This window comes from Triticum aestivum, chromosome 2B, assembly GCF_018294505.1.
Source record: "Triticum aestivum cultivar Chinese Spring chromosome 2B, IWGSC CS RefSeq v2.1, whole genome shotgun sequence".
In the NCBI taxonomy this organism is placed as follows: domain Eukaryota; kingdom Viridiplantae; phylum Streptophyta; class Magnoliopsida; order Poales; family Poaceae; genus Triticum; species Triticum aestivum.
The window spans coordinates 95,358,957-95,377,976 of NC_057798.1; the positions used below are offsets into that span (position 1 = coordinate 95,358,957).

Sequence of the window (19,020 nt, forward strand, 5' to 3'; positions counted from 1 at the left end):
AGCATATGAGATGTTCGAAGAGCTGAAAATGGTTTTCCAAGCTCATGCCCGGGTCGAGAGATATGAAGTCTCTGACAAATTCTTCAGCTGTAAGATGGAGGAAAATAGTTTTGTCAGTGAGCACATACTCACTATGTCTGGGTTGCATAACCGCTTGACTCAGCTGGGAGTTAATCTCCCGGATGATGCGGTCATTGACAGAATCCTCCAGTCGCTTCCACCGAGCTACAAGAGCTTTGTGATGAACTTCAATATGCAGGGGATGGAAAAGACCATTCCTGAAGTATTTGCTATGCTGAAATCAGCAGAGGTAGAAGTCAGAAAGGAACATCAAGTGTTGATGATCAATAAAACCACTAAGTTCAAGAAGGGCAAGGGTAAAAAGAACTTCAAGAAGGACGGCAAGGTAGTTGCCGCGCCCAGCAAGCAAGCTGCCGGGAAGAAGCCAAAGAATGGACCCAAGCCCGAGACTGAGTGTTTTTATTGCAAGGAAAGTGGTCACTGGAAGCGGAACTGCCCCAAATACTTAGCGGACAAGAAGGCCGGCAAAACCAAAGGTATATTTGATATACATGTAATTGATGTGTACCTTACCAGTAATCGTAGTAACTCCTGGGTATTTGATACCGGTGCCGTTGCTCATATTTGTAACACACAACAGGAGCTGCGGAATAAACGGAGACTGGCGAAGGACAAGGTGACGATGCGCGTCGGGAATGGTTCCAAAGTCGATGTGATCGCCGTCGGCACGCTACCTCTACATTTACCTACGGGATTAGTTTTGAACCTCAATAATTGTTATTTTGTGCCAAGTTTGAGCATGAACATTGTATCAGGATCTCGTTTAATTCGAGATGGCTACTCATTTAAATCCGAGAATAATGGTTGTTCTATTTATATGAGAGATATGTTTTATGGTCATGCTCTGATGGTGAATGGTTTATTCTTTATGAATCTCGAGCGTAATGCTACACATATTCATAGTGTAAGTACCAAAAGATGTAAGATTGATAGTGATAGTCCCACATACTTGTGGCACTGCCGCCTCGGTCACATAGGTGTCAAACGCATGAAGAAGCTCCATGCTGATGGACTTTTAGAGTCTCTTGATTACGAATCATTTGACACATGCGAACCATGCCTCATGGGTAAAATGACCAAGACTCCATTCTCAGGAACAATGGAGAGAGCAACCAACTTATTGGAAATCATACATACTGATGTGTGCGGTCCAATGAGTGTTGAGGCTCGCGGTGGCTATCGTTATGTTCTCACCCTCACTGATGACTTGAGTAGATATGGGTATGTCTACTTAATGAAACACAAGTCTGAGACCTTTGAAAAGTTCAAGGAATTTCAGAGTGAAGTTGAGAATCAACGTGACAGGAAAATCAAGTTTCTACGATCAGATCGTGGAGGAGAATACTTGAGTCACGAGTTTGGTACACACTTAAGAAAATGTGGAATAGTTTCGCAACTCACGCCGCCTGGAACACCTCAGCGTAATGGTGTGTCCGAACGTCGTAATCGCACTCTATTAGATATGGTGCGATCTATGATGTCTCTTGCCGATTTACCACTATCTTTTTGGGGCTATGCTTTAGAGACTGCCGCATTCACTTTAAATAGGGCCCCGTCGAAATCCGTTGAGACGACACCGTATGAATTATGGTTTGGGAAGAAACCTAAGCTGTCATTTCTAAAAGTTTGGGGATGCGATGCTTATGTCAGGAAACTTCAACCTGAAAAGCTCGAACCCAAATCGGAAAAATGCGTCTTCATAGGATACCCTAAAGAAACTGTTGGGTATATCTTCTACCTCAGATCCGAAGGCAAGATCTTTGTTGCCAAGAATGGGTCCTTTCTGGAGAAAGAGTTTCTCTCGAAAGAAGTAAGTGGGAGGAAAGTAGAGCTTGATGAAGTATTGCCTCTTGAACCGGAAAATGGCGCAACTCAAGAAAATGTTCCTGAGGTGCCAGCACCAACAAGAGAGGAAGTTAATGATAATGATCAAGATACTTCTGATCAAACTCCTACTGAAATTCGAAGGTCCACGAGGACACGTTCCGCACCAGAGTGGTACGGCAACCCTGTCTTGGAAATCATGTTGTTAGACAACGGTGAACCTTCGAACTATGAAGAAGCGATGGCGGGTCCGGATTCCGACAAATGGCTAGAAGCCATGAAATCCGAGATAGGATCCATGTATGAAAACGAAGTATGGACTTTGACTGACTTGCCCGTAGAACGGCGAGCCATAGAAAATAAATGGATCTTTAAGAAGAAGACAGACGCGGATGGTAATGTGACCATCTATAAAGCTCGGCTTGTCGCTAAGGGTTATCGACAAGTTCAAGGGGTTGACTACGATGAGACTTTCTCACCGGTAGCGAAGCTGAAGTCCGTCCGAATCATGTTAGCAATTGCCGCATTTTATGATTATGAAATTTGGCAAATGGACGTCAAAACGGCATTCCTTACTGGTTTCCTTAAGGAAGAATTGTATATGATGCAGCCGGAAGGTTTTGTCGATCCTAAAAATGCTGACAAGGTGTGCAAGCTCCAACGCTCGATTTATGGGCTGGTGCAAGCATCTCGGAGTTGGAACATTCGTTTTGATGAGATGATCAAAGTGTTTGGGTTTACACAGACTTATGGAGAAGCCTGTGTTTACAAGAAAGTGAGTGAGAGCTCTATAGCATTTCTCATACTATATGTAGATGACATACTTTTGATGGGAAATGATATAGAACTTTTGGACAGCATTAAGGCCTACTTGAATAAGAGTTTTTCAATGAAGGACCTTGGAGAAGCTGCTTATATATTAGGCATCAAGATCTATAGGGATAGATCAAGACGCCTCATAGGTCTTTCACAAAGCACATATCTTGATAAGATTTTGAAGAAGTTCAAAATGGATCAGTCCAAGAAAGGGTTCTTGCCTGTTTTGCAAGGTGTGAAATTGAGCTCAGCTCAATGTCCGACCACGGCAGCAGAGATAGAAGAGATGAGTGTCATCCCCTATGCCTCAGCCATAGGTTCTATTATGTATGCCATGCTGTGTACCAGACCTGATGTAAACCTTGCCGTAAGTTTGGTAGGAAGGTACCAAAGTAATCCCGGCAAGGAACACTGGACAGCGGTCAAGAATATCCTGAAGTACCTGAAAAGGACTAAGGAAATGTTTCTCGTTTATGGATGTGACGAAGAGCTCGTCGTAAAAGGTTACGTCGACGCTAGCTTCGACACAGATCTGGATGACTCTAAGTCACAAACCGGATACGTGTATATTTTGAATGGTGGGGCAGTAAGCTGGTGCAGTTGCAAGCAGAGCGTCGTGGCGGGATCTACATGTGAAGCGGAGTACATGGCAGCCTCGGAGGCAGCACATGAAGCAATATGGGTGAAGGAGTTCATCACCGACCTAGGAGTCATACCCAATGCGTCGGGGCCGATCAAGCTCTTCTGTGACAACACTGGAGCTATTGCACTTGCCAAGGAGCCCAGGTTTCACAAGAAGACAAGGCACATCAAGCATCGCTTCAACTCCATCCGTGAAAATGTTCAAGATGGAGACATAGAGATTTGTAAAGTACATACGGACCTGAATGTAGCAGATCCGTTGACTAAACCTCTCCCAAGAGCAAAACATGATCAACACCAGAATTCCATGGGTGTTCGATTCATCACAATGTAACTAGATTATTGACTCTAGTGCAAGTGGGAGACTGTTGGAAATATGCCCTAGAGGCAATAATAAAAGCATTATTATTATATTTCTTTGTTCATGATAATTGTCTTTATTCATGCTATAATTGTGTTATCCGGAAATCGTAATGCATGTGTGAATAACAGACACCAACATGTCCCTAGTAAGCCTCTAGTTGACTAGCTCGTTGATCAATAGATAGTCATGGTTTCCTGGCTATGGACATTGGATGTCATTGATAACGGGATCACATCATTAGGATAATGATGTGATGGACAAGACCCAATCCTAAACATAGCACAAGATCGTATAGTTCGTTTGCTAGAGTTTTTGCAATGTCAAAGTATCTCTTCCTTCGACCATGAGATCGTATAACTCCTGGATACCGTAGGAGTGCTTTGGGTGTATCAAACGTCACAACGTAACTGGGTGACTATAAAGGTGCACTACAGGTATCTCCGAAAGTATCTATTGTTTTATATGGATCGAGACTGGGATTTGTCGCTCCGTATGACGGAGAGATATCACTGGGCCCACTCAGTAATGCATCATCATAATGAGCTCAAAGTGACCAAGTGTTTGGTCACAGGATCATGCATTACGGTACGAGTAAAGTGACTTGCCGGTAACAAGATTGAACGAGGTATTGGGATACCGACGATCGAATCTCGAGCAAGTAACATATCGATTGACAAAGGGAATTGCATACGGGGTTGATTAAATCCTCGACATCGTGGTTCATCCGATGAGATCATCGTGGAGCATGTGGGAGCCAACATGGGTATCCAGATCCCGCTGTTGGTTATTGACCGGAGAGCGATCTCGGTCATGTCTACATGTCTCCCGAACCCGTAGGGTCTACACACTTAAGGTTCAGTTACGCTAGGGTTGTAGGGATATGTATATGCAGTAACCCGAATGTTGTTCGGAGTCCCGGATGAGATCCCGGACGTCACGAGGAGTTCCGGAATGGTCCGGAGGTAAAGATTTATATATGGGAAGTCCTGTTTCGGGCATCGGGACAAGTTTCGGGGTTATCGGTATTGTACCGGGACCACCGGAGGGGTCCCGGGGGCCCACCGGGTGGGGCCACCCATCCCCGGGGGCCACATGGGCTGTAGGGGGTGCGCCTTGGCCTGCTTGGGCCAAGGGCACCAGCCCCACATAGGCCCATGCGCCTAGGGTTCAAAGGGGAAAGAGTCCTAGGAGGGTAAGGCACCTCCTAGGTGCCTTGGGGGGGAGGGAAACCCCCCTTGGCCGCCGCACCCCCTAGGAGATTGGATCTCCTAGGGCCGGCCACCCCCCCTTGGCACCCCTATATATAGTGGGGGAGAGGAGGGACTTCATACCTTGAGTCCTTGGCCTTTGGTTGCCTCCTTCTCCCTCCCCAACACCTCCTCCACCTCCTTATTGCTTAGCGAAGCTCTGCCGGAGTACTGCAGCTCCATCAACACCACGCCGTCGTGCTGCTGCTGGTGCCATCTCCCTCAACCTCTCCTCCCTCCCTTGCTGGATCAAGAAGGAGGAGACGTGGCTGTTCCGTACGTGTGTTGAACGCGGAGGTGCCGTCCGTTCGGTGCTAGGATCTCCGGTGATTTGGATCACGTCGTGTTCGACTACATCATCCCCGTTCTTTGAACGCTTCCGCTCGCGATCTACAAGGTATGTAGATGCATCTATTCACTCGTTGCTAGATGAACTCCTAGATGATCTTGGTGAAACGAGTAGGAAAATTTTATTTTCTGCAACGTTCCCCAACAGTTCCATGGCTGACGGAGCGGCGGCCCTGAGATGGACGGCGGCGGTGGCAGCGCCCCATTCGGCAGGGTTAGCTGATCTGTGCAGAGATGGTGACGGCGGCGGCTGCGGATCCAACGCCCCGATCGGATCCGCCGCGGGGTGGCCTTGCACGGACCAACGACGCGTGGAGGGACCGGTGAGGAGATGATGGATCTCTGTCAGAGTACCGACGAGGGCGTACGTCTTCGTAGCGAGGCTTCGCTCGGTTCCAGCCAACCGAGAGAGATCGGGACGACGTGGCTTCCCGTGAAAATCGCGCCTCACTGCGGTCTTCGCGGACGATGGCTGCGTCTCGGACGTCGTTCCCTTCTCGAGGCATCGTCATTGCAGGTCACGTCAACCTGATCTGGATGTTCCAGGGAAAACCCTAGATCTGGGTCTACCAGATCAGACGATGACGGCGCTTTCGGTGTCGTTCTCCCTCCCGGGGGCATCGTTTTGGAGGAAGTGCTGGCTGGAGGGGACAAGAGGAAGAGCGGTGTTTCATCTTGCCCATTTATGGCGGCGGATCTCGGCGATGTGGCGCAGTGGAGACTCGGCGCCCGATGCACGAAGATGGACTCGCGCAGGATGGTGACGTTGTCAGGCGTCGTGGTGGCGTCGACGGCAGCTAGGCCGGGCAAGGTAGATGCAACAATACAACACTGAGGATGGATTGGTGGCAGGTGTCTGCGGCGGCCTCATACCCGGCAGGCATCCTGGTTGAGGAATGTGCCGGACTGGTAGGTGCCCCATACCCGGCAGGCGTCCCGGTTGGGACCTCAGGTCTTAGATGTTAGGATTGGCTGCGAGGTCTGTTTGGTACTAGGCCCAGACTATCAGCATCCCCTCATTAATTGGATAGGAGTAACGACAGTTTTGTTGTCTAGATGGTGGCTTCAGTCTTACTGTTGTATGACTTTGTAAGGTCTTATGTGAGTAATTAATAAAGTGACTGCATGCATCGTCTAGATGCAGAGGCCGGGGGTTCTCCTCCATTTCTAAAAAAGTAGTAAAAATGATGGTATTTTTCTTTGCACCACAAATCAATTTGTAACTATGTGCTACTGAACGGCAGGCAGCCCCAAGTCAAAAGAATATCCCCGAATATTTCCCCTTGTTGATGAGAATTCCATTAAGTCCGAGGAGTCCCTGTGGGACTTGTATGAGTGCTGGTGCAAGTATTGGCGGATATCCCGTGACCGTGAAGAGATGGTCCGCCGGTTCAGTTTATTTAAGGCTACTGCACTATGGGTGTACAAAATGAACAATTCTGGTTGTTCGCAAGTGTCTCAACTCGGCCCGCATGCAGATATGTCTGAGACTGAGTTTGCTCGGATGTTTCCTCCGCTATCTTCAGAAGATGATGATGATGATGATGATGATGAAGATATTGATGGTGGCATCTCCCCGTGTCTACTCGGGCTCCCCCTGACTGACCAGGAGGACCTACTATCTACTTAACCACTAGGAATTAGTAAAGAAAAATCTACTTAACCACTAGGCATTATTAAGAAAATTGATCCAATCTATTTCGGATGTACCCCTGTGTAGGTTGTATACTCTACCAAGTTTTCCTTCAGTTTTAGCAGTACTGTGTGTTGCTTGGTTATTACTCCCTTCGTTTTAAAATAAATGACTCAACTTTGTACTAAAGTTAGTACAAAATTGAGTCATCTATTTTGAAACAGAGGGAGTATATTACAGTAACTCATCTAGTTTTAATAAGAGTTATATTTCCTGTATCTGCATGTATGTCTTCCATTTGTGCAAATCACGCTTTTATGTGTAGTGAACTTGGAAGTCAGTTCCGCTTATTTAGGATGAGGACGGTTCTTTCGCCACCATCAACCTTGTTACGTAGAGTCTTCTTAGCAGCCATTCCGCACACAACCGTCACTAAATTCCATTATGAATAGTGTAGGGCATGAAAGCCATTTGTGTGGTCGAGCTTGTTAGATCCCCAATACTATTTGGTCGAGCATCGTCAACAAGACTATGATCAAGTTCTGCTGTAATCATGAGAAAGTATGCATCCCTGATATGATTTCGGAAGAGCGAAGATGGAATTAGTTAGCCACCAATCCTTATACTTTGCTCTTACTACCTCCATTACTTCCGGAGAAAACCCTGCAAAGAGACTCAAATTTAACCTGTTTTAAACCCTCCATAGCAACCTCTGTAAAGCAGACTATTCCGCAAAAACAAACATCTATAAAGCAGACACATTTTAAAATATGCTTCAACTGCCATGAAGACCTCCAAGCTTGCCGGACCAAAATTTCGAATTGCTTTTCTTTATTATCACTTGAAGAAGTGTCTTACGTATACTTCTCAAAATGATTCATTACATTGACGTAATTATGAACTTGCGTTGTATTGGTTTCTGGTATACTCTGTTGTACTGGGAGTACTGTTGCTTTCTACTTTGCTGTTCTCATGGAAGCAAGTTACAACTGAAATAACTTTCAATTATCGCTCTCTTTATCCTTTTTTTGCTGGTCTTAGTGCTTATATGCTTCCAGTTTCTTGTGCACGAATAACCTGTGGTGGTTGGCACAAAATTTTGATACATGTAGATAACCTTATTAAAGTTGGTTTAAAATGGTAGACAGGGTTTAACCAAATGGGAGATGTTGGCAGGAATCTATTTGATTTAAACTTGGTTTAACCGAATGTAGATAACCTTGTTCATTAACCTTGGTTCCAAATGGTAGATAACCTTGTTCATTAAACTGGGGATCACCCAATCCTGCAGGTGTACTTTGGATATTTACACATAACTTTTGTACAAGCAAATATTTTAGATAATCCAAATATCATTACCGAAAAAGGGTTCCCCCGCTTTGTATTCCAAAGCACCAACCAACATTGTACACATCGAGACGCTGGGGCGAGTAGCACAACAAGCCCAAAGACAGAAAAGAAGAAGAAACAAATGCCAACAATGGCAGCTCGACAAAGCGCGGAAGGCCCGCCACCGCTGCGCCCTCCGGAAACGCTCCACCACAGCCCGAGGCTCCGAGTGCCACGTACCAAGCAGCACCTCCAAGAAGGTATGCAACGCCGACGGCGCTGCTGCCCGGATGAGTCCTAGGGTTTCCTCCGGTAGCGGAGGAAAGTGGGGGATGGCTACCACCAACACCCTTCAAGAAGGAATGGTGGCACCCATCAGTGTCACCGCATCGGAGCCGGACGAACCGGCAAGGATTTCTCCCGCACACCAAACACCACAGTCCATCCGGAGCCTACCATCCAAACCACCGCCCAATGCGCCATCGCGATTGCGCTCCCACCCATGCCGTCTCACTACGAGCACCAACACGAGGCCGAGAAGACCGAAGAGAAGCGCCACGCGACGAGAGCAGCAGCACCAAGGCTGAGCGAAAGGGAACCACCTCCACCTCCGTCGTGGGAGAAGCCCGCGCCGCCGACACCATCGCGGTAGCCGACCGGACATGGCAGCGGGGCATACCAGGCCACCCCAGGGCTAGGCCCGAAACGGGCCCGATAAGCCTCGATGGTCGTGCTGCAGCAGGCTGGCGTCGCGCTGCCAGCACCCCGTCGCGCAGCGCTGCTCCCCCGCCTCCCGGGAATCATGCCGCCGACCAGCCCCGCCGCCTGCCCGCCCAGGTCCAGATGGGCCCCGTAGGGCCTAGATCTGGGCCGAGCGGCGCCGCCAGGACGTGCCGCAGCGCCACCCCGCCGCCAATGACGGCGCCGCCGCCCAGCTGCCCGCCCGCTCTGCGACGAGGAACTCTGCCACCAGCTAGACCGCCGCCGCCAAGGAGCACCCCCCTCCCCCCGGTGCAGCTCCGCCCCGCATCGGAGAGCCACCAGGAGGGGAAGGTCAGCAGGGCCGTCGCCACCAGCGTCCCCGGGGCCAGGCCGGCCGCGGGCGCCAGCGACGGCGGCGGGGAGGAAGGGGATAGGAGGGCTCGAGGGGGAGCGATCAGCGCGCGACCGGCCGCCCGCGGGGGTGACGCGGTCGCGAGAGGGGTCGGCGGGGGGAGGGGGGGGGCTCACCTCCTTTCAGAAGAACAGCTCACGAATCCCCAACCATTCAAATATCACTGATGCATGATTTTGAACGTATACCCCCATTTTACTTCAAGAATAAATGATGAGATAGTAATTTATGGTTGCAATAAGGAATCAGTGTTGGACCGCACACGCCTGAACATTTGAAATCCTCCAAAGAGGCCCCAAATTAGGGGCAGAGTAGGCGGGCCCGGACGTCTGTTAGGTTGGTCTCCGATAGCCCGAATGCACCCGAAAACCTCTCCTCGTACTCCTCTTTTTTCATACATGGCCCCTCCTTCTCCTCTCTCTGTCGCTCTTGGAGCCTGATGCTGCCGTGATAACAGCAACACCTGATGTAAGTGTATGACAACTGATATCAAGGATGTTGCTTTTAGGTCGTTGCTTCTAAAGACAAGATGCAAACTTAGACGCTTATGGTATTTAGTAGGATCTTGCAGGGCGGGCACCAAAAATGAATGCCATAAAAGAAACTCCTTGCAACAAAATATCTTCCACGGCCTGAACCGCTAGCCAGTGGAGAACCCAAAGAAAAATTCATCTACGCTCTAGTCTCATAGACATTTTGTTGATATTAGCGTGCATCCTTGATTAATTACACTTGGCTCGGCGTGTTTCCTGGTGCTGCAAACCAAACCAGGCAACCGACGGAAAATATATGACCGTGTGTCATCAGAGTAACACGCTTTGACAGCAGCACCTGGGCTGGGGGATGCGGAATAGAAGAAGCACATGGGGCCATGGGGGCATGCTATCATAGTAAATAATGTAGACTAGATTAATGTACATTGAATAAGATGTCTTAGACAGATTCGTACTTGTATTTTGTGACTGGACTAATGTACATTTTGTGACTGGACTAATGTACATTATTGAAGGACGGTTCTTTCGCCACCATCGACCTTGTTACGTAGAGTCTTCTTAGCAGCCATTCCACACACAACCATCACTAAATTCCGTTATGAATAGTGTAGGGCATGAAAGCCATTTGTGTGGTCGAGCTTGTTAGATCCCCAATACTATTTGGTCGAGCATCGCCAACAAGACTATTATCAAGTCCTGCTGTAATCATGAGAAAGCATGCATCACTGATATGATTTTGGAAGAGCGAAGATGGAATTAGTTAGCCACCAATCCTTATACTTTGCTCTTACTACCTCCATTACTTCCAGAGAAAACTCTGCAAAGAGACTCAAATTTAACCTGTTTTAAACCCTCCATAGCAACCTCTGTAAAGCAGACTATTCCGCAAAAACAAACATCTGTAAAGCAGACACTGTCACTGAGACCTCCAAGCTTGCCGGAACAAAATTTCGAATTGCTTTTTTTTCCCGAGGAAACAGCAGGAGCTCTGCCTTTGCATTAAGAGGAAGAGAATTGACCAGTTTATAAGAAAAACTAGCCGAAAACCGATACATCGACACACACCAGCCCCGGGGCTGCGTACCTAACGAGCCGACTTCCCTGTCGCCCACACGACCAGAGTTGCCACCCCACCACACGATCCGGAGCCGCCACTCCGGCTTACAAACCACTTAAACTCACACACGTCGGCCCCGAGGCCGCACTCCACACCAGTTGACGACTCTGCCGTCCACGCGACCAGAACCGACACTCCACAGCACAGAGGTGCTCTCCGGAGCCGCCGCTCCCACTTCCCTGCCGGCCCCGAGGCCGCGCTCCACCTGAGCCGACGACGCTGCCGCCCGCGCGACCAGATCCGACACTCCACAACCTTGTTCTCCGGAGCCGCCGCTCCGACTTCCTCACCGGCCCCGAGGCCGCGCACACGCCTGGCCGACGATGAACCCGCAAAGCCACCCGAGCCACCGCGGCATGACGAAGGACCAGACCTCCAAGGCGTCGCCCCCCCAAGAGGGAAGCGACAAGTACGCCGCCGACGTCCGCTCCGACCAAGGTTGAAACTTGGGTTTTCACCCGGAGAGCCCGAGACCGAGGCGACAATGGTGGTGAAGGGGCTCCACGACGACGCCTCCAAGGAGGGAACGGCGTCCTAGGACGCCGTCGACGCCGGCAACGACCGAGGTCGAGCTAGGCTTTCGCCCGGAGCTCACCAAGTCCATCCTCACCACAGCCTGCCCAGCAAACCGTCTCCGGCAACATGCCGACCGTCCTCGCCCAAGCCACGTGACCAAGCACGCAAAGCAGCACGCCGCCGCCAACCACCACCGGTTGCAGAAACCATTGCAGCCTACCACGCTCCACAAGCTGGGTCTGGGAGGAAGTAGCGCCGCGAACACAGCCCCCGGCAGGACCACCCGCACCATGCAGAGGCCACAACCCGGGGTGCCCAGCAGCCCAAAACCGGCACCACGCCGGCCGGGGCACACCACAACACCTTCCCAGAGGGCCGGCTCCGCCAAACAGCTCCGCCAAGCCAGGGAGGCCAGAAGCTGCAGCTCCAGATCCACCCACGGCCGCCCCAAGCCGCCGGCCCACCACCACGCATGTCCGCCCTGCCGCCCGCGCGGCCCAGGACGGTCATCGCCGCCGCATCCCACCGACGGCCTGCGCCCCGCCGGATCCGGGCACGAAGCCCGCATCCACCGCCAACCGGCACGCCGCCACGACTCCACTGCGAGGAGGAGGGGAGGACGACGCTGCCGCAGTCTAGGGCCGCCGCCCCAGCGCCCAGCGCCACCGCGCAGCAGAAGAGGCCAGGAGGCCAGATCCGCCCCGGCGCGCGGCCCCGCGAAGCACGCCGAGCCGTCCAGGGCCGTCCATCGCGCACGGCAGAGCAAGGAGAGGCCCGCCGCCGCCGGCTGCCGCACGGGCTTTGCCCGGCGGAGATGCGCCACGGCGGCGAGGGGGGCGGGGGCTAAGTGGAGGGGGGCGGCGGCGCGCAAGGTTTCGCCCGAGTCGCCCCCTCCTGGAGAGCGACGCGAGCGGCTTTGGGATAGTTCAGTTGGGCTTTTCTTTACTATCACTTGAAGAAGTTTCTTACGTATACTTCTCAAAATGATTCATTACATTGACGTAATTATGAACTTGCGTTGTATTGGTTTCTGGTATACTCTGTTGTACTGGGAGTACTGTTGCTTTCTACTTTGCTGTTCTCATGGAAGCAAGTTACAACTGAAATAACTTTCAATTATCGCTCTCTTTATCCTTTTTCTGCTGGTCTTAGTGCTTACTAGATCATTGATGGCGCGCGTTGCCGCGCCCATCTATTTTACGCAATATTGATTCACAAATATATAAAGATAATCTTATTTAACATGAAGGCATAAACTGGCTCACAATAGTGCGTTGTGGTTGCATGTATATAGAGGTTTCAAAGGATGATTGGTCTCATAGAGACTTTCTCATCAATCACATTAGAATTGGGGAAGGAAAGCAGAAAAAATGATTGCCCTGGAGCTATCTTTAGCATAACCTGATTTATTGTGGAATCAAAGAACAAGAAAATACAATAAGATTTTCCCTGGAAGTATTTTTAGGGAACCCTGGAAGCTATCTTCAGCACATGGAACCTATTTTCCCCTAAGTCCAAGCAAAAACAAGAAAAGTTAGCCCTCATGTCATATATTTTTCCGATGATTTTTTCAAGGCCATTCAATCACATATTCCTAAATTCTCATGTCTCATCCATAATGTTGTTATCAAAGTTTACCATTTGCTGACACTAATAATGAACATTAACATGACTTGAAAATAAAAGACATTTTAAATCTCATCACCGGTCATCCTGATCATGAATAATGAGAATATAACATCCAAGCTGGAATATCAAAATAATCTCATGACAAAAGGACCCATGCCTCACAAGATGCATTACAACTTACACATTATAGCCGACTTTAGTAAGGAAAATACACAGGAGCACCTAGGTGCTCCATCCCCCGACATCACCACCATTCCTATGCATGCAGATTCGGATCGTTGGCTTTAAATGCTTTGTATTAAGTTTTGTATCGCTGTTGTATCTCTGAAGGAAACTTCCGTATATCTATGTATGAGCTGGACCCACCGCATTAACTGTCTGTTACCGTGTTAATATTTGCAGCCGCCTTGCACTATTTCTCTGCTCTCCTCGCTGTAATCGCTCCCATCGTTATCTCCCTCCCACGCCCGCACCACCGCCATTTACTAGCCCCGCGTCGCGATCCCTTTGCTTCCCTCCGTCCCGGCGAGCAACCGCCGTGCTCCGGCCCGCCCCGCCGTGCTCCGGCCCTCCCCGCCGTGCCCCTTCTCAACCCGCGGGGCCAACCACGGCTAGCACCGCCTCCTGTATGGTCTGGCACGCCTCCTGTACGGCCTGGCACTTCCTCCAACGCCACCCACGCGTCACCGGTGCTCGGGACGAAGCTCTGCTGCTACATCGCCCCCAGGCACCGACAGATCCAACCTCCCACGCCACCCTGCACACGGCCACCCATGAATCCGGGTGCTGTGGAAGCATGACGGCGATGAGCTGTCACTGCAGATTTGGCACGGGTTGAGACTTCGGGGATGAAAGCCGGCGACCAGGCAAGGACCAATCTGGCGAGCTCTTCACCAAGGCATTTTCTTTCCTTGTTTTTTTTCTCTCTGAAATATTTCTTTCCTCAATTTCTCTCTCGAGGTTTCCTGGAATCTTACGAGATTAGATTTTTCTTTCGAGGTTTCTTTTCGATTGTTTCATTTTCTTTCCTCATTTTTTTCTCTCTGAAAAGTTTCCTATATTTTCAATCTGTCTGCCTCGAGGTCCTTCGTGCGAAGTAGCCCAGGCTGTTCATCCCCGCACCGAGTGAAGCTAGGAACAGCCGAGCCCCCCTAATTTGGATCCTCCTCATCGGCATCCTCAACCTAGCAGGGGTTCTCCATCTCTGCATGAAGAACTGCCGACGGACATCGGTATCGAACCTGTACTGGCATGTGTTTGCCATCATGTATGCGTGACAGTTCCACTAGTACGAGCTTGGTCATTTGGCAATGTAATAATTAGTTATCTTGATGTACCGAAACCAGATTACCAGGCATCTATGATTCCCCATTTTCACAATCCACTTTGGCACTCTCTATGTGAAATTGTTCATTTCAGCTTTGTTTCGCGCTTGCTAATTCAGTACTGAAATTCTGAATTTTACTAGACACTGTCTCAATTGCTATGTGATAAAAATTTTATAGATTTGTTCTCTGAAAGTCCCAGACTATTTTGCTATCTGATCATAAATAGACATTTCTAGTGACTGTCAGCAATAAATAGACAATATGTTACCTGAAAGTTACTGACTGAATTGCTATGTCACTCACTAATGCCTAACACCGAGTGTTTCAAACCCTGGTCTGCTCCATTAACTGCATTGAATTTATACTCGTAACCTGGTTCTCCACGATTCACAACAGACCTTGGTTCAAGTACCCCTACAAGCAGACTTAACTGCAGCTGCTCGAACGTACATGAATCATTTAAAGATGGGCCTAGTGGGATGGTATTCAGCAGATGTATCCCGGGCGTATCTCTGATTTGGAAATGATTTAGGCATTTAATGCCCTGATCCAGCTATAGTAACGTGAGGTGTGGATATTGGGTGGAGCACATCGGTGCCACAAATCCTCATCCACTTTAGTAAGTTCTTTATACAGAATGTAGTTTAGAAGATCTCTTGGTCCATGTTGCCGTCCACAAGATGCCTTCAACATTTGCAACTCTATGGAAAATCCTTTTAGAGCTCCTCTTTTATCTTCTACATATGAATCAGATTACTCTTGTACCATTTTCCAGAATAGACTCTTTATCATGAAACAAAACTATACAAAAAGATATATAATGAGGTATACAAAAGGATACATAATGAGGTAAAATCTTAACTTCAAAGAAGAGCAAAAGCTGACAATTTATCTTTGTACTTTTATATGTTAGCTAGCCTGTTTAGGGGATGCTTATTTTGAAATTTTCTTAGTGCGCTATTTAAATAAGAGAAAAGTGTGTTTTTGGTCCCTCAAGTTCCCAAAAAGTCTAGACTTGGTCCCTCAAGATTTTTAGGTCTACTTTTGGTCCCTCAAGTTTCAAAACCGGACAAGTTTGGTCTTAAACCAGATTTTGAGGGCGTTGACCGGGTCAAAACCGCCCAATGAACAGTAAATGCAAATTTTTTCAAACAAACTTCAAAAAAATCTGACTTTTTTTGGGGTTCAATATGCTTACATGCGCAAGGTGCGCCCAAATTTTTGTGCTCTTTCGACACTCGAGGAGCTCGTGGGAAAAAAAATATCTGCCTGATGAGTAGTAAATTAAAAAATATCAAAACAAAATCAAAAAAGCATGTAGATATTTTTTTTGCCACGAGCTCCTCGAGTGTCGAAAGAGCATGAAAATTTGGGCACACCTTGCGCATGTAAGCATATTGAACCCCAAAAAATTACAGTTTTTTGAAGTTTTTCTAGAAAAAAAATCGCATTTACTGTTCATCGGGCGGTTTTGACCCGGTCAACGGCCTCAAAATCTGGTTTAGGACCAAACTTATCCGGTTTTGAAACTTGAGGGACCAAAAGTAGACCAAAAAATCTTGAGGGACCAAGTCTAGACTTTCTGGGAACTTGAAGGACCAAAAACACACTTTTCTCTTTAAATAACTACTCATATCATGGACCAAGGGGACACTTATCAAATATTTTTACACCATGACTGATCAGTCACTGACTTTTCAATTCTGATCAGCTAGCTGGCAGCACTAACAATGTATCTCCTCTTGGATTGGCACACACCAAACATTAATACATCTACATATTGCTTCAGACAGCGGCAATGAATGAAACAATATGAATTGATGTAATCCGTCTAGTTTATACAACTTACCATAACGCATTAGATGACAGCATCAAATAGTTAGGTTCTAACTTGGCATCATGGCAGGAAAGAATCGTACATTCACTATAAAAAAATACAGGAGAACTCGTTGCTCGCTCCGACGCCTTGATGAATCTGGAGCTCACAACACTGTCAATCCCATAACTTAGCATTTCTAGCTATTTTTATAATAAGAAGCAATAAGCAAAGTCATGGAAATAAATAAGGAAATCATCTAATGGACTTGAGTAGGGGAATACAGATAAAGGAGAAGAATGCGACCTAAATGTGTGTGATCTCACATCGTATGCATGCGATGAGCTAGATATGTAAATGTGCATTGCACACACAGAGACGTTGGCGTAATACATGGTGTGAGTGCCTTGTGTCCACGGCTCATGCATGTTTGTTCCGACCGAACTCACATTATGTGTGGATCTAATTTGTGGGTGTGCATGCGTGCAGGTACAGCGGTGTGCCGAGGACAAGACCGTCCTAATCACAGGGTTTCAGGAAATCTAAATACATGGCGTATAAGGTCTTATCACAACAAAGAAACATGATCCGGAGGGCACCTATCTTACTCATTGGACGAACTGGGCATTTATTTTGCAGCACCACATCCCGGGCAATCAACACATACAAGGATCCTGTTAATCCTTAGCCAAATTAAGGTGGAAAGATCCTGTTAATCCTTAGCCAAATTAAGGTGGAAATACAAACAGAGACGATTAAGGAAAAAATCGAGCCTCGAAAGGGCAACGAGCAGTAGTGGAGGAGCCGAGATTCAATACCTTTGAATCTTGCCTGGTGGTGAGGGGAAGGGCACATAGCAGGCGTGAATATCAATAGCATGTCGCCCCCATTTGAACCATCCGGTGTACTTGCAAAGCAGAATTGATGGCTTGGTGACCAACCTTCATTGAACAAACCTTCCCCAATTCTCCAATTCTCAAACCTTCACTTGCAAACCAGTATACCAGAACCAAAACCTTTCCCCAATTGTCCGAACAAATTTCGATCAATTAGTATCTGATAGCACCTGTAGAAATCTGAGATCGAAAAAAGACATAGATTCAAAGTAAAATCCAAAAAAAATAGAATAACATGATAAAAGAGAAAATTGTACAGGTGCGTTTGCCAGATATTTGAGGAAGGAGAAAGCGCAAGGGGCAGAGATTATGTACGTACGTAGACATGCGGCGAGATAAATGGTGCACCTTCAAAACCATTAATGGATTTGAGAAACGGAAGATCTACTGGTCGCATCAACCGCCGACGGATCAGCTTCGCATACCGTTTCCGCATCAGCCGGGGAGACGCGCACGGCCGCTCGGCAGCTTTGCATCCCCTTTCCGCTCGACTGCTCGCCAGCGTCGGCTGGATCCCCTCTTTTCTCCCTCGCAGACGAATCACTCGCGTCGGCTCGATCGACGGATTCCCACGTCTCAGGCATCGCTCGTGCCGGCTAAATCTGATCCCCGCGTCGGCCAATCTCTCTCTCTCTCTCTCTCTCTCTCAGCTATATGGGCCTTCTCCAAGGCCCAGTGAACCACGTATCTCAGATTTAGCTCCTGGAGTAGCAGCCCCTTAGGACAACTGGGCCAGGAAAAAACACACGCGATGGAGGCACATCTAACGGCCAAAAATGACCCTGACTCAAGATCTGATGGCCAAAATGGTTGAGGGCGTGAGAGAGCTCGCTTTTGGCTCGATTATACTATCCTTAATATGCTTCCAGTTTCTTGTGCATGAATAACCTGTGGTGGTTGGCACAAAATTTTGATGCATGTAGATAACCTTATTAAACTTGGTTTAAAATGGTAGACAGGGTTTAACCAAGTGGGAGATGTTGGGAGGAATCTATTTGATTTAAATTTGGTTTAACCGAATGTAGATAACCTTGGTCATTAAACTTGGTTTCAAATGGTAGATAACTTTGTTCATTAACTGGGGATCACCCAATCCTGCAGGTGTACTTTGGATATTTACACATAACTTTTGTACAAGCAAATATTTTAGATAATCCAAATATCATTACCGAAAAAGGGGTTCCCTCCGCTTTGTATTCAAAGCACCAACCAACATTGTACACGTCGCGACGCTGGGGCGAGCGTCGCAGCACAACAAGCCCAAAGACAGAAAAGAAGAAGAAACAAATGCCAACAACGGCAGCTCGACAAAGCGAGGAAGGCCCGCCACCGCTGCGCCCTTCGAAAAAGCCCCACCACAGCCCGAGGCTCCGAGTGCCGCGTACCAAGCAGCACCTCCAAGAAGGTATGCGACGTCGACGGCGCTGCTGCCCGCACGAGTCCTAAGGTTTCCCCCGGTAGCGGAGGAAAGTGGGGGATGGCTATCACCAACACCCTTCAAGAAGGAATAGTGGCACCCGTCGGTGTCACCGCATCGGAGCCGGACGAACCGGCAAGGATTTCTCCTACACACCAAACACCACAGCCCATCCGGAGTCTACCATCCAAACCACCGCCCAATGCGCCATCGCGGTTGCGCCGCCACCCACGCCGTCTCACTACGAGCACCAACACGAGGCCGAGAAGACCGGAGAGAAGCGTCACACGACGAGAGCAGTAGCACCAAGGCCGAGCGGAAGGGAACCACCTCCACCTCCGTCATGCGAGAAGCCCGTGCCGCCAACACCGTCACGGTAGCCGACCGTACACGGCAGCGGGGCATACCA

The 19,020-nt window shown here is 48.6% G+C and overlaps 1 long non-coding RNA gene across 1 annotated transcript; it reads right to left on the minus strand.

The window, feature by feature from the left end:
* Positions 1-16,615: 16,615 nt before the first annotated feature.
* On the minus strand, positions 16,616-17,808 carry LOC123040609 (uncharacterized). The gene is made up of 2 exons (XR_006418206.1): positions 17,514-17,808; positions 16,616-17,374 (listed from the first exon to the last, which is right to left on the minus strand). It is a non-coding gene; the product is annotated as an uncharacterized lncRNA (long non-coding RNA).
* Between the last annotated feature and the right edge of the window lie 1,212 nt (positions 17,809-19,020).